This window comes from Megascapheus bottae, unplaced genomic scaffold, assembly GCF_031878675.1.
Source record: "Megascapheus bottae isolate mThoBot1 unplaced genomic scaffold, mThoBot2.hap1 HAP1_SCAFFOLD_58, whole genome shotgun sequence".
Taxonomy (NCBI): Eukaryota; Metazoa; Chordata; class Mammalia; order Rodentia; family Geomyidae; genus Megascapheus; species Megascapheus bottae.
This window is the reverse complement of record NW_028327477.1, coordinates 378551-389884: the sequence shown is the minus strand read 5'-3', so window position 1 is coordinate 389884 and position 11334 is coordinate 378551. Positions and strand designations below refer to the sequence as shown.

The 11334-nt window shown below is 39.4% G+C and overlaps 1 long non-coding RNA gene across 1 annotated transcript in view; it reads left to right on the top strand.

Moving 5' to 3' along the window:
- The first annotated feature begins 10606 nt into the window (after positions 1-10606).
- LOC150039781 (uncharacterized) overlaps positions 10607-11334 on the top strand; it is a 46201-nt gene continuing 45473 nt past the window's right edge. Inside the window, exon 1 of the long non-coding RNA XR_016534237.1 lies at positions 10607-10683. This is a non-coding gene — a long non-coding RNA (uncharacterized LOC150039781). The remainder of the gene's footprint in view (positions 10684-11334) is intronic.

The window sequence follows — 11334 nt, the reverse complement described above, 5'->3', positions numbered from 1 at the left end:
GGACTCCCTTTCTTTCTGTTGGAATCCATTCAAACTTTCTGTTTCCATGAATTCCTCTATTAATTTTTGGTTAGCCTTATCACACACACATAGTCATGTGCAGGTTTTCAATCTTTTCTTCCAGCATGTTTACCAGTAGGGTGTGCAGAGAACTTTGATAACTATCCTCTAGATCTTTCATTGACTGCTCTGTTGTCTGTTGATTTTGAGTTGGGGGGATTGATGTTCCTTGACTTGTAATTTTTCTTATGTTTCTATGACTTCTTTTGCCCATTTGGAAATTAAAGCAAATCCAATACTAGGACACAATTTTAAGACAAACAGCAACCCACAGTTCTGTATTAGCTCTGAAAGTACAGTCATAGATAGGTATTTTCACTCTCTCTCTCTTCTTATTGGATATGAAACCAGATGCAGTACCACCACAGAATGCAGTTTTAAGAAAAAATACCCAATACCTAGCTCTGTAATTGCACTGATTTTAGAAGATCCAAACACACACAAAATAATTACAGAAAGGCTGCAGGTTTAGCTATTTGACTGGAATGTCTTTGTTTGCTGAAGAGGGCAAGGCCACTTCACCTTCCCAAAGCCTACCCATGTAAAGTTAACCCTTCCTGGGAGGAACTTCTGCTTTTGGGAGGGGCAACTGTCCCCTGGGTGGAGCAGACTGGCTGGTCAGATTCCCTTGCCCTGTTGAAAAATGGAGCCAGTTACTGTCAGTTCCATGTTACCTGCTAGTTGCTCTGTCTGGCTCTATGCTAATATCAAAGACAGCATTCTTCTTGGTGGTGTGGGAAGGAGATGAGTTCTTTCCAGAAGCTGTGCTCTGGGTGGGAGTAAGCATAGCTTCTGTGGGGGTACTCATGTTTTCCCTTGTGTTTCGGATTATATGCTACGTGACGAGTTTTCTCTGAGTCCATCTGTGGCCAGCAGGCAATGATCTTCTACTCCTAGTCATCTGGTTCCCACTGGAGGTGACTGACAAGCTGGGTGCAGTCTGTCTCTGGTGCCTTTGTCTTGGCTATCTCTGGCCTCTGCGGTAGCCAGTGCCACTGAACTGTGCTCAGTTCTTTCTGTTTTTTTCTTTTTTCTTTTTTTTTTTTGGTCGTGGGACTTGAACTCTGGGCCTGGGCCCTTGAGCTCTTCAGCTCAAGGTACCATCCTACCCCTTGAGCCACAGCTCCACTTCCCATTTTCTGTGGTGGTTAATTGGAGAAAAGAATCTCATGGACTTTAGTGCCTGGGTTAGCTTTGAACTGCATGCCTTCTGAGTAGCTAGGATTACAAATGTGAGTCACCCTGCCCAGATTCAGAAGTATCTTCTTAAATAAAGTGCCTGTAATTTTGCTTTCTGGTAAAAGTCTCTGTATAGGGCTGAGTGTGTGGCTTAGTGGTAGAGTGCTTGCCTTGCATGCCTAAAGTAGTACCACATCACAGAAAAAGCAGGAAGTGATGCTGTGGCTCAAGTGGTAGAATGTTAGCCTCGAGCAAAAGAAGCTTAGTGACAGTGCTCAGCCCTGAATTCAAGCCCAAGGACTGGAGAAAACAAAGGTCTCTGAACAATTGGCTTTTTTGGTTGTTAATTGAAGCTGAGTTTTATGCACTTAACTTCCTGTAGCTGGCTTTGAATTCAAATCCTCTGATATCAGTTTCTTGAGTAGGTAGAATTATGTCTGTACAATCACTTAGTGTGACTTTCTAGTTGCAGCCAATTGGTCAGCTTCTAAAACTCTGGTTTCTCAGAGACAGCTGTGTAGGTTCTGTACTTACCCTGCCATCTTCCTGAGTTCATCCTTAGGATACCATTTTCATCTTCACTGCCAGCTAATTGGTTCTACCTATCCACTGAGTGCTTATCTTAGAATTTAACGCAAGTGGCTGGGATGTTTATATGTGATTGCAAGCTTGATGGATCCAGAAGCCCCTGGATTTGTAATGCACCTCTGTAGGGGTGTCTGTGAGAGTTTTCCAGAGAGGATTATGGAAGGGGGAGGATCTCTGAATCTGGATGTCAACATTCCGTAGGTGTGGAACCTATGCAGAATAGGAGAAAGCTAGATAGCACAAGCCTTCTTTGTCTCTGCTTCTTGGCTACTGCAATGAAAGTATACATTACAAATCATTATATGTGTATATAAATCTCTATATATATTTGTGAACATGTAATAGAATCCCATTCGTTCACTCCATGATGTGCAGAAAACTCAGGAAATGCAAACTTCCCTTCCTTAACTTACTATGCCAGATATTTAGTTATGGCAATGGAAATCTATCACATCTATAAGCTGTCACCTCCTCATAACACTGTATTTTCCATATTCCCTTCTAATAATGGTAATTTAGCTGTCAAAGACTATATAACACTACATATGTGCAAGATACCTACGGCATTGATTTTATTTTATACAACTAGTAATCTTTTGGGGAGATATAAAACAAAAGAATTTTCTTTATATTTCCCTACATTATTTTCATTTCCAGTGCTCTTCGGTTGGTTGTCTAGATTTAGTTTTCTATCTGAAATCACATTTCTTTCACCTGAAAAACATTCTTGAACATTTACTATACTCTAGTTCTGTGGATAATGGATTTTCTAAGCTTTTGTGTGTCTAATGTATTTTTCTTTTGCTTTCATTTAAGGGATGCTTGCAATGGCCATATAGTGTTAGGTTGACATTTTAGGTTTTGCTTTTCTCTTAGTACTGTGAAGATGTTGCTTCCTTGATTTCTGAGTTGAAAATCTGTTGTCTCCTTATTTTTCTTTGCTTTATGGATCTTTAACTCTCTTGGTTATTTTAAGATTTTTGTCTTTCGCAGTTGTTTTGGGTAGTTTATGTCTTTTAGTGTAGTTCTCATGTTTTCTGTGCCAGATGGTCTCTGGGTTTCTTCTCTTTCTTTCTTTCTCTTTCTTTCTTTCTTTCTTTCTTTCTTTCTTTCTTTCTTTCTTTCTTTCTTTTTCTTTCTTTTTTCCTTCCTTCCTTCCTTCCTTCCTTCCTTCCTTCCTTCCTTTCTTCCTTTCTCTCTCTTTCTTTCTTTTTTTGTCAGTCATGGGGCTTGAACTCTGGACCTGGGTGCTGTCCCTGAGCATTTCAGCTCAAGGCTACTACCCTACCCTTTGAGCCACAGCCCCACTTCCTTTTTCTTAGTGATTAATTGGAGTTTAGAGTCTCATGTTCTTAAGTGCCGAAGCTGGCTTTGAACCATGATCCCCAGAAATTAGCCTTCTTCATAGCTAGGATAAAGGCATGAGACACCGTACCTGAATAGCTTCTTGTATTTCTAAGCTAGTGTGTGTGTGTGTTTGTGTGTGTGTGTGTGTGTGTGTGTGTGTGTGTCTTGGACTGGCAGTTGACTATCAGTGCTTAGCCACTCTCTCTGAGCTGCTACTGCTGCTGCTTCCTCTTCTTTCTCCTCCTCCTCCTCCTCCTCCTTCTCCAATATTGATGCTCTCCAACTTGAGCTACAGCTCTATTTCTGGCTTTTTGGTTGTTAATTGAAGCTGAGTCTTGTACATTTATCATTCTCTAGCTGGCTTTGAGCTTAAATCCTCTGATATCAGTCTCCTGAGTAGATAGAATTATAGGCATGAGCTACTGGTGCCTAATTCTAGGCATATAATTTTGGCAATTCAGAAAGTTTACTTGTTTTTTTCAAATATATATGTATATTTATATATTACCTACCATTTCCCCCTTTCTTCAGATATTCTACTTACATGAAGATTATTAATCCTTTGTGAAATAGTCATATAACTAATTAACATGGTATTCAGTTTTCCAATGTTTTTATGCTTTAAATATAACTTTTGGACATTTTATGTTTTCAAATCACTAATCTTTTTCCTCCTCCCAGTGACTAATCTGATGTTAAGCTCATCTAGTGGATTTTTAACTCTATCATTTTAATGATTATATCTACATGTTTTATTTGACCCTTGGTAGTTTTTCATTTCTCTTTAATATGATGAATCCTTCTTCTAGGTTACTGACTATATGAAACACAATCATAATCTTTCTTTTCCTCTCTTGCCATTTATTCTATCATCCATGTCATGTCTAGGCTTCCATATTTTAAATTGAGTCTCTTTTGGGGGGTTATATTTCATTCATTTTTACATACACATACATTTTTGATTGTCTAACAGGCTTTGGAATTTTATTCATTCAAGTGGAATGTTTTGTGTATATGTATATATATGTTATCTTAAGTTTTGTTTAAACAGGAAAGCCAAAGTTTTCCTGTGTGGGGTGTGTGTGTGTGTGTGTGTGTGTGTGTGTGTGTGTGTGTGTGTTTTCCTTTTCTTTTTCTTTTTCTTTTTTGCTAGGCAGGACCAGACAGATAGGCATTTATTTAATTTAGAGCTAATTTTCCTCATAATTGAAATACTCTACTGATGCCCTATCAATTATAAAGTTGGTTGATGTTAGGCACGATAAGGCACAGTACCCTTCAGGAGCTTAACCAGAAGGCAAGGAGTTTGGAATTTATATATCTTTCCTCCTTCTTCCCTTTCCTCCTTCCTTTCTTCCCTCTCATCTGCTTTTGTTTTTGACATCACTAGCTTTCGAATTCACAGCCTCATAGTTGTTTGCTAGGCTGGCATTATACCACTTGAACCATGCCTCCAGCTTGTCCTTTTTGCTAGTTATTTGGAAATGGAATATAGTGAACTTTTCTACCTGTGCTTTCCTCAAACCATATTTCTTCAGATTTTTGTCTCCTGAATAGTTAAGATAAGAATAAGCTCCCAATTCCTGGTTGACAAATTTATATATGTTACAAGCATCTTTTATCTTACACCTATCTTCAATTGATTTTTTTCTGGGCATGAATTCTGCTACCAATTGGAACAAAACTCCCTTTAGGATCTAAAGACATCATTCTATTGCTTCTGGCAACTTGTGCTACTGCTAAAAATTTCTAACTCATCCTCTTCCTGACACCTTGTGTGTGAATTGGTATTTCTTTCTGGAAACTTCTATAAGATTCTCTTTACTTTCACTTTACTGAGGTTTTATGATGCTGAATCTGAGTACATCAGAGTTCATTATCCTGGACATTTGATGAGCCTTTTCAGTACCAAAATCACATGCTTTAATTCCAGGAAACTTGTTTTGAAATAAACAAGTTGTTGTGGGCCTTGGATTCAGGGCCTGTGTGCTTTCTTTGAGCCTCTTTGTGCTTAAAGCTAGCACTTTATCACTTGAGCCATAGAGCCAGTTCCAATTTTTGAGTGGTCTATTATAGATAAGAGTCTCACAGGGACTTTTTTGCCCCAGCTGGCTTCAAATTGGCATCATCAGATCATGCCTCCTGAGTAGACAGGATTACAGGTGTGAGCCACCAGAATATGGTCCTTTGAATGGTATCATTAAAATTCATTATCCAAGTAATTTGTTTCATTTAAATTTTCAATTTCACTTCATTTTATTTTCTAATTTTATTTTTCCTCCTGTTCTTTTCTTTTTTTAATTAAGTGGTATCCAAACTTCAAACTCTATTACAAAGCTGTAGTAATTAAAAAAAATTCAGCTTGGTATTGGCACAAGAATGGGCCTGAAGACGAGTGAAATAGAATAGAAGATACAGAAATGAACCTACAGACCTATGGCCACGTAATCTTTGATACAGGAGCCAAAAACACAGAATGGAAGGAAAACAGGCTCTTCAACAAATGGTACTCTCAGAATTGGCTAACCTCATGCAGAAAATTGAAGTTAGATTTTATATATCAACCTGTACTAGAATAAACTTCAAATGAATCAAAGACCTCAATGTAAGACCAGATACCCTGGAAATATTATAGGAATGGATAGAGGAATCACAAGTGTTTGGCAGAGGTTGTAATTTCCTAAGTAAAAGATCAAAAATCACAACAAATCAAAGAAAGACTAGATAAATGGAAATTATCAAACTGAAGGGTTTTTGCATAGCAAAGGACATAGCTAGAAAGATAAATAGAACACCCACAGAATGGTGTGGGGGAATATATTTGCTACTTGTATCAGACAAGGATCTCATATCTAAAATATACTCAGGGGGCCGGGAGTTTGGCCTAGTGGTTAAAGTGCTTGCCTAGCATGCACGAAGACCCGGGTTCGATTCCTCGGTATCACATACATAGAAAAAAGCTGGAAGTGGTGCTGAGGCCCAAGTGGTAGAGCTCTAGCCTTGAGAAAGTCCAAGGACAGTGCTCAGGCCCTGAGCTCAAGCCCAGGACTGGCAAAAATAAAATAAAATATACTCAGAGCTCAAAAAATTAAACCTGTCTAGAACTAATCCTCAAATAAATAAATAAATGAAGTAGCCCAATTTATAAATGGGCTAAAGATTTTAGAGGGACTTCTTCAAAGAAGAAAAAATGCATGGTCAATAGACAAGAATAGACAGAGATGTTCGAAATCTCTGGCCATAGAAGAAATGCAATAAAAACAACATTGAAATTCTACCTAACTCCAGTTAGAATGGCCATTATTAGGAAAAAATATTATAACAGATGTTGGCTAAGATGTGGCCCAAAGGGATCAACTACTACACTGTAGGAATGCAAACTTCTTTAGCCACTCTGGAAAGCAGTATAGAGGTTTCTCAGAAGACTACAGATAGAGTTTCCCTATGACCCACTAATTGCACTCCTGGGTCACAAACTAGCCTACCCTGAAGCCACCAGCAAAGCCATGTTTATTGCTGCATTGTTTACCATTGCCAAGATATGAAATCAGTCCAGATGCCACTCGGTGGATGAATGGATCAAGAAAATATGGTATATATACACAATGGAATTCTATATTTCCATCATGAAGAATGAATGTCAATGCCCTATTTGTAAAGGAAATGGAAAGATTTGGAAAAAAATTATATTAAATGAAGCAAGCCAGACCCAAAGAAACTTAGGCTGCTTGGTTTCCCTCATTTTTAATAATTTGTATGTGCTTATAAATCTGCAAGTAAACCCAATGGATAGTAAAAGACAGATAATTACACCTGGACATAATTAACTAAACACAGTCCGAATACTCACACAGTAAGAACAAAGGAGAATATTCTTAGGAGAGGAGGACAAGGGTTCCACAATTATTGCATATAATCATATAAATGATACCTATCAGACTGAACTCCAAGAAATGGAAGCAAGAGGTTTTATTTCACTGCTTGTGCACACTGCACATGAGCAATCGCCAGCTGCAGAGTAGAATGTCAATAAGCAGTTGTAATTGAAGTTGAATTGAGTACACAACCTGCCAAGGCTTTGGCCTACTGGACAATGAGATGATCTATGAGCTGAGGAGGACCTGTGACTATAGCCAGCAAATAAAGGAGACACCAAGACATGTGAAAGGGTATCAAGAATTGACTGGATGATTGGGGGATGGTCTATAATTCAGTCCCCTAGACAAAGGTGACAGAAGTATGGTGAAAAAGAAGTATGGCAACATATGGAGCAGCAGGGAAAGTGAGAGTAGAGAGAAAATCATGAATATGCAAAGCCTATAGCACAAATTGATGTAGTATTACGTCAGTCATAAAGTAGAATGGAATCATGTCATGTTCAGGAAAACGGGTGGAACGGGAGATCATTATGTTAAGTGAATTAAACCACATTTTCTTTCTGTATCTTGGATCTAGAAAATAAATACTATGAAACCTGGATGTAGGAGAAAACCATTAGGAAAAACGAAAGAGATCAGAGAGATATTGGAAAAGGGAAATGTGAGGGTGGTAGAAGATTGAATATAATCAGTTCATTTACACATATTTGAAAATTTCATGGTGAAACCCGTTATTTTATATGAGTAATAGATGTTAAAAAATGAATGAACATAAAGTAACAGAAAGCATAGTTACAAGGTATCGTGCAAGTCATTGGCATTAGTTGCTTTGGATTTCTTAATGGAGTATGTCAGTTCCATTTTCAGTCCAGAAACCTGAAGCTCACAGAAGCTGAGAAACTTGATCAAGCTCCTTCAGCGAGTGGCTCTGCATGGGTCTCTGCCCTTGAGATGTGTTTGATTTCTACTATGCTCATTGTCTTCTTGGTGGGAGATTGATATTGAGAAGAGGTCACTGGCTTAGAAGAGGTCCAGGAAGGGTCAGTGATGTACAGTAATAATGAAGCCCAAGCTGCAGGCTGTGCCTTGCATATTCTCTGGTGAACACAAACTGCTATAAGGAATGTTGTTTCCCTTTGACATGTGGATCATTTATCATTTATGTGATTTCTTGGTCAAATAATTCTAGAAAACACAAGCACTCTTTGTTCGCTACTATCAGGATATGTGTCTAATTTCAGAGCTCTCTTCCTATCCTTCCCCCTGGTTCCAGGTCCATCTCTGGCCAATAGCTCTGCATGGGCTCTACTGGAAGCAGTCACACCTATACTCGACACTGCCTGTCACTATGGATGCCTTCTATGAGCCTGCGCAGGTTGGTGGAGTCCCTCTCCATTTTCCTCCCACACCAGACACATTGCTGAGGTAGTGTTTATAGGAACAAGCCTGGCAATTCAGGCTCATTTCCCCTCTTTTCTTTCTGGATTTTCCCCTTGTCCCTCTGGCATGTTCCATGTACTTTCTAATAAGGTAATAGCACATACAGCGCCTGCCCCAGGCTCATTTTCTTTTGAAAATGAGGCTAAGACACCCAGACCACAATATTTCTCCTCTGGAGACTCTGTATATATATAAACCTATTAATGATTTTTTGTGGATGCTTCCAGAAACTTCTTTGTAAATCTTGATTAGCCTTAAGCTTTATAACTTTAAGACTATTTTTTTCAAAATATAAGATTTCATTAACTAAACTCCCAGGATTATAGTGCTTTGTGGAGCATAGACTAGGGATTGGCTTATGTAGATTGTTTTCAAGGGCAGAAATCAACAAACATTTTCCTGTAAATGGCCAGAGAGTAAATATTTGAGGTTTGGTAGGCAGTAAGATTTCTATAACCACCATTAAACTCTGTCACACTCAGTACAGACATAATGAAGCATGACTGCATCCTGATAAAACTTTACTTACAAAAGCCTTGAATCCATAGCTTGCTGACCTCTGCTAACAAAGATTTAGGAAACTCAAGGACAGAGGACTCTCATGGTCTATCAGGGAGAGGCTGCCAAGTTTCAGTGGGGGTGAGGAAATACAAGGAAATTGAAGAAAGAGTTCTCATTGGATGCCTAATATATGTCTCTCATCGTTAGTTTCAGAATTCTTTAATCTGGTGAGGATAACAAGAATGAAACACAGCCTCTGACTTTACCCCTAGTCTGTTTCAAATGATCAAGGTAGGGCAGGTGTTTAGAATCATCACTTGCATTTCTTCTCCTAGTACACAGACCACAGAAACCTCAGCCTAGGACATCAGGGATTAATGAAATCCTATCATGCCTATGAGTTGTTGATACCGATTTCATGACTCTGCCATCATGGGCATGCCTTTTTGTCAGTGTAATACATCCTGGGGAGCTCCATGGTGCCAGACCAGATGGGAAAGGAGAGAAAGTATCTCTTGTCATCCCCCACTGGGGTCACAAATGTCTATAAACTTGCTTAATGCACAACTTCAAGTGTGCCCAGCAGGTCTGAACTCTTGCCATTTCTCTTTCCATAGCTGACAAAAACAGGAATACATCATTTGGGTGATTCTGGCTGAGATATATGAGGATGAGAGAGGAGGAAGATATCAGGGGAGAAGAATTCACAGCCAGCAAGCACCTGCTGATGTCAGAAAGCCCCTTGGCAGGCATTTTAATTTATATCCCACATTAACCTAAATTGTTGAGTAAGTACTATTACATTTACTTTTCTAAAGAACCAGAGAATATGTGTATTTTGCCTAAAGTTAGACAACTAGCACAGGAGGTATCCAGAAGCAAAATCTCAGATACATAACATTAAATCCTGATCAGTTCTTTCTATTCTATCCCAAGATACCTTCCTCTACTTGGAAAAGCTGCAAATAGAATCCTGTGGCATTACAGTCTCTTCCATGGGGCAGGATTCGGGGGAACAGCACAACTCGCTGACACCAAGCGTAGACACATGCAGAAATTTAATTGTGAAACCAAGTCTCCTTTCAGTGGTTATACTAGGACACTGAAGAAGCTATCATCTCACTTAGTATGCCTAAGTGCTTGGGGTTCTAATACTCCTTGTTCCCATACATCCACTGGAAGAACTAAAGATTTAATACAGTTCGGAAGTGCTTGGATTAAGTAACTGGGCAGAAGTCCTGTGAATTACCTAGAATCTTTGAACATCCATTGTAGGTAGCCAGTAAGTAGCAATTCGCCATTACAAGATGGCACCGGCTTCCGCAGCTTGGTTTGTTACTTTTAGCTGTTGATCTGTTACAATGTTCACGTGCTTCCTGCGTGATCGGAAGTCTGCCTGCCGCCATGTTGGAGCCTGCCTATGTTGTGTATGTGTCAGACTGTGATTGGCTTAGTTGTTTAAGGAAGTTAATCTGATTGGTTAAGAGAGCTTTACGAGGCCAGAAGGGGAGGAGGACGGAAGGGGAGGAGAAGAGAGAGAGAGGAGAACGGAGAGAGAACCGTGGGTGAACGGCGGGAGGAGAGTAAGCTCACTGAATAAACGTGGCTTGAGAAGAAGTTGCTGCTGTTGCGTCTTCCTTACCGGCCGAAGGGGACGCGACAATCCATTAATGACAGAACCAAAATAGGGGTATGTCAAACTCAGTTCTTATTTGTTTCTTTTGGACCCATGCTCCTTCACTATGGTAGTTGAGCTGGCTTATATGCTTTATGCAGCTCATCTGTAGACCTCTGAACCAATGATAGCCTCAGAGAGGGATCTGTAGAAGACCAGTCAGCAATGCCACGAAATCCAAGGAACCAATTTTCAAAGAAATGCTTATGAGCGCTGTTTCCCTCATCTACCATTCTGGGTCATTTGCACGATTTATTTTTAAATCAATTACATTCTTTTATGTCTTGTAGTCAAGGTAAAGGTGGACCATGTACAAAAATGGAAACTATGCATAGGGTGTAATGATGGTTGAATTGTGTTTCTGACAGTGTTGGAGTTGTAGGTATTAGATCCATTCGAACCCACTGTCTTACACTCATTGTGAATTAACCACATGAGAGAATTTTATTGTAATTTATGTTCTTATCTTTGACGATTTGAAATCTCTTTCTGCCTCCCCAAATTGCCTACTAGATAAATTGGAGTAACAGGAAAATTGGGCCAGGACGAGAGGCTGTGGTTGAAGAGGTGATTTCCTCTGCTCTTTGTGATAAACTTCTGTGCTGGAGATGATTGCAGTGGGCCTGCTCACTGCTTATCCAGGACATTTGACAGGATGGGGTGAAT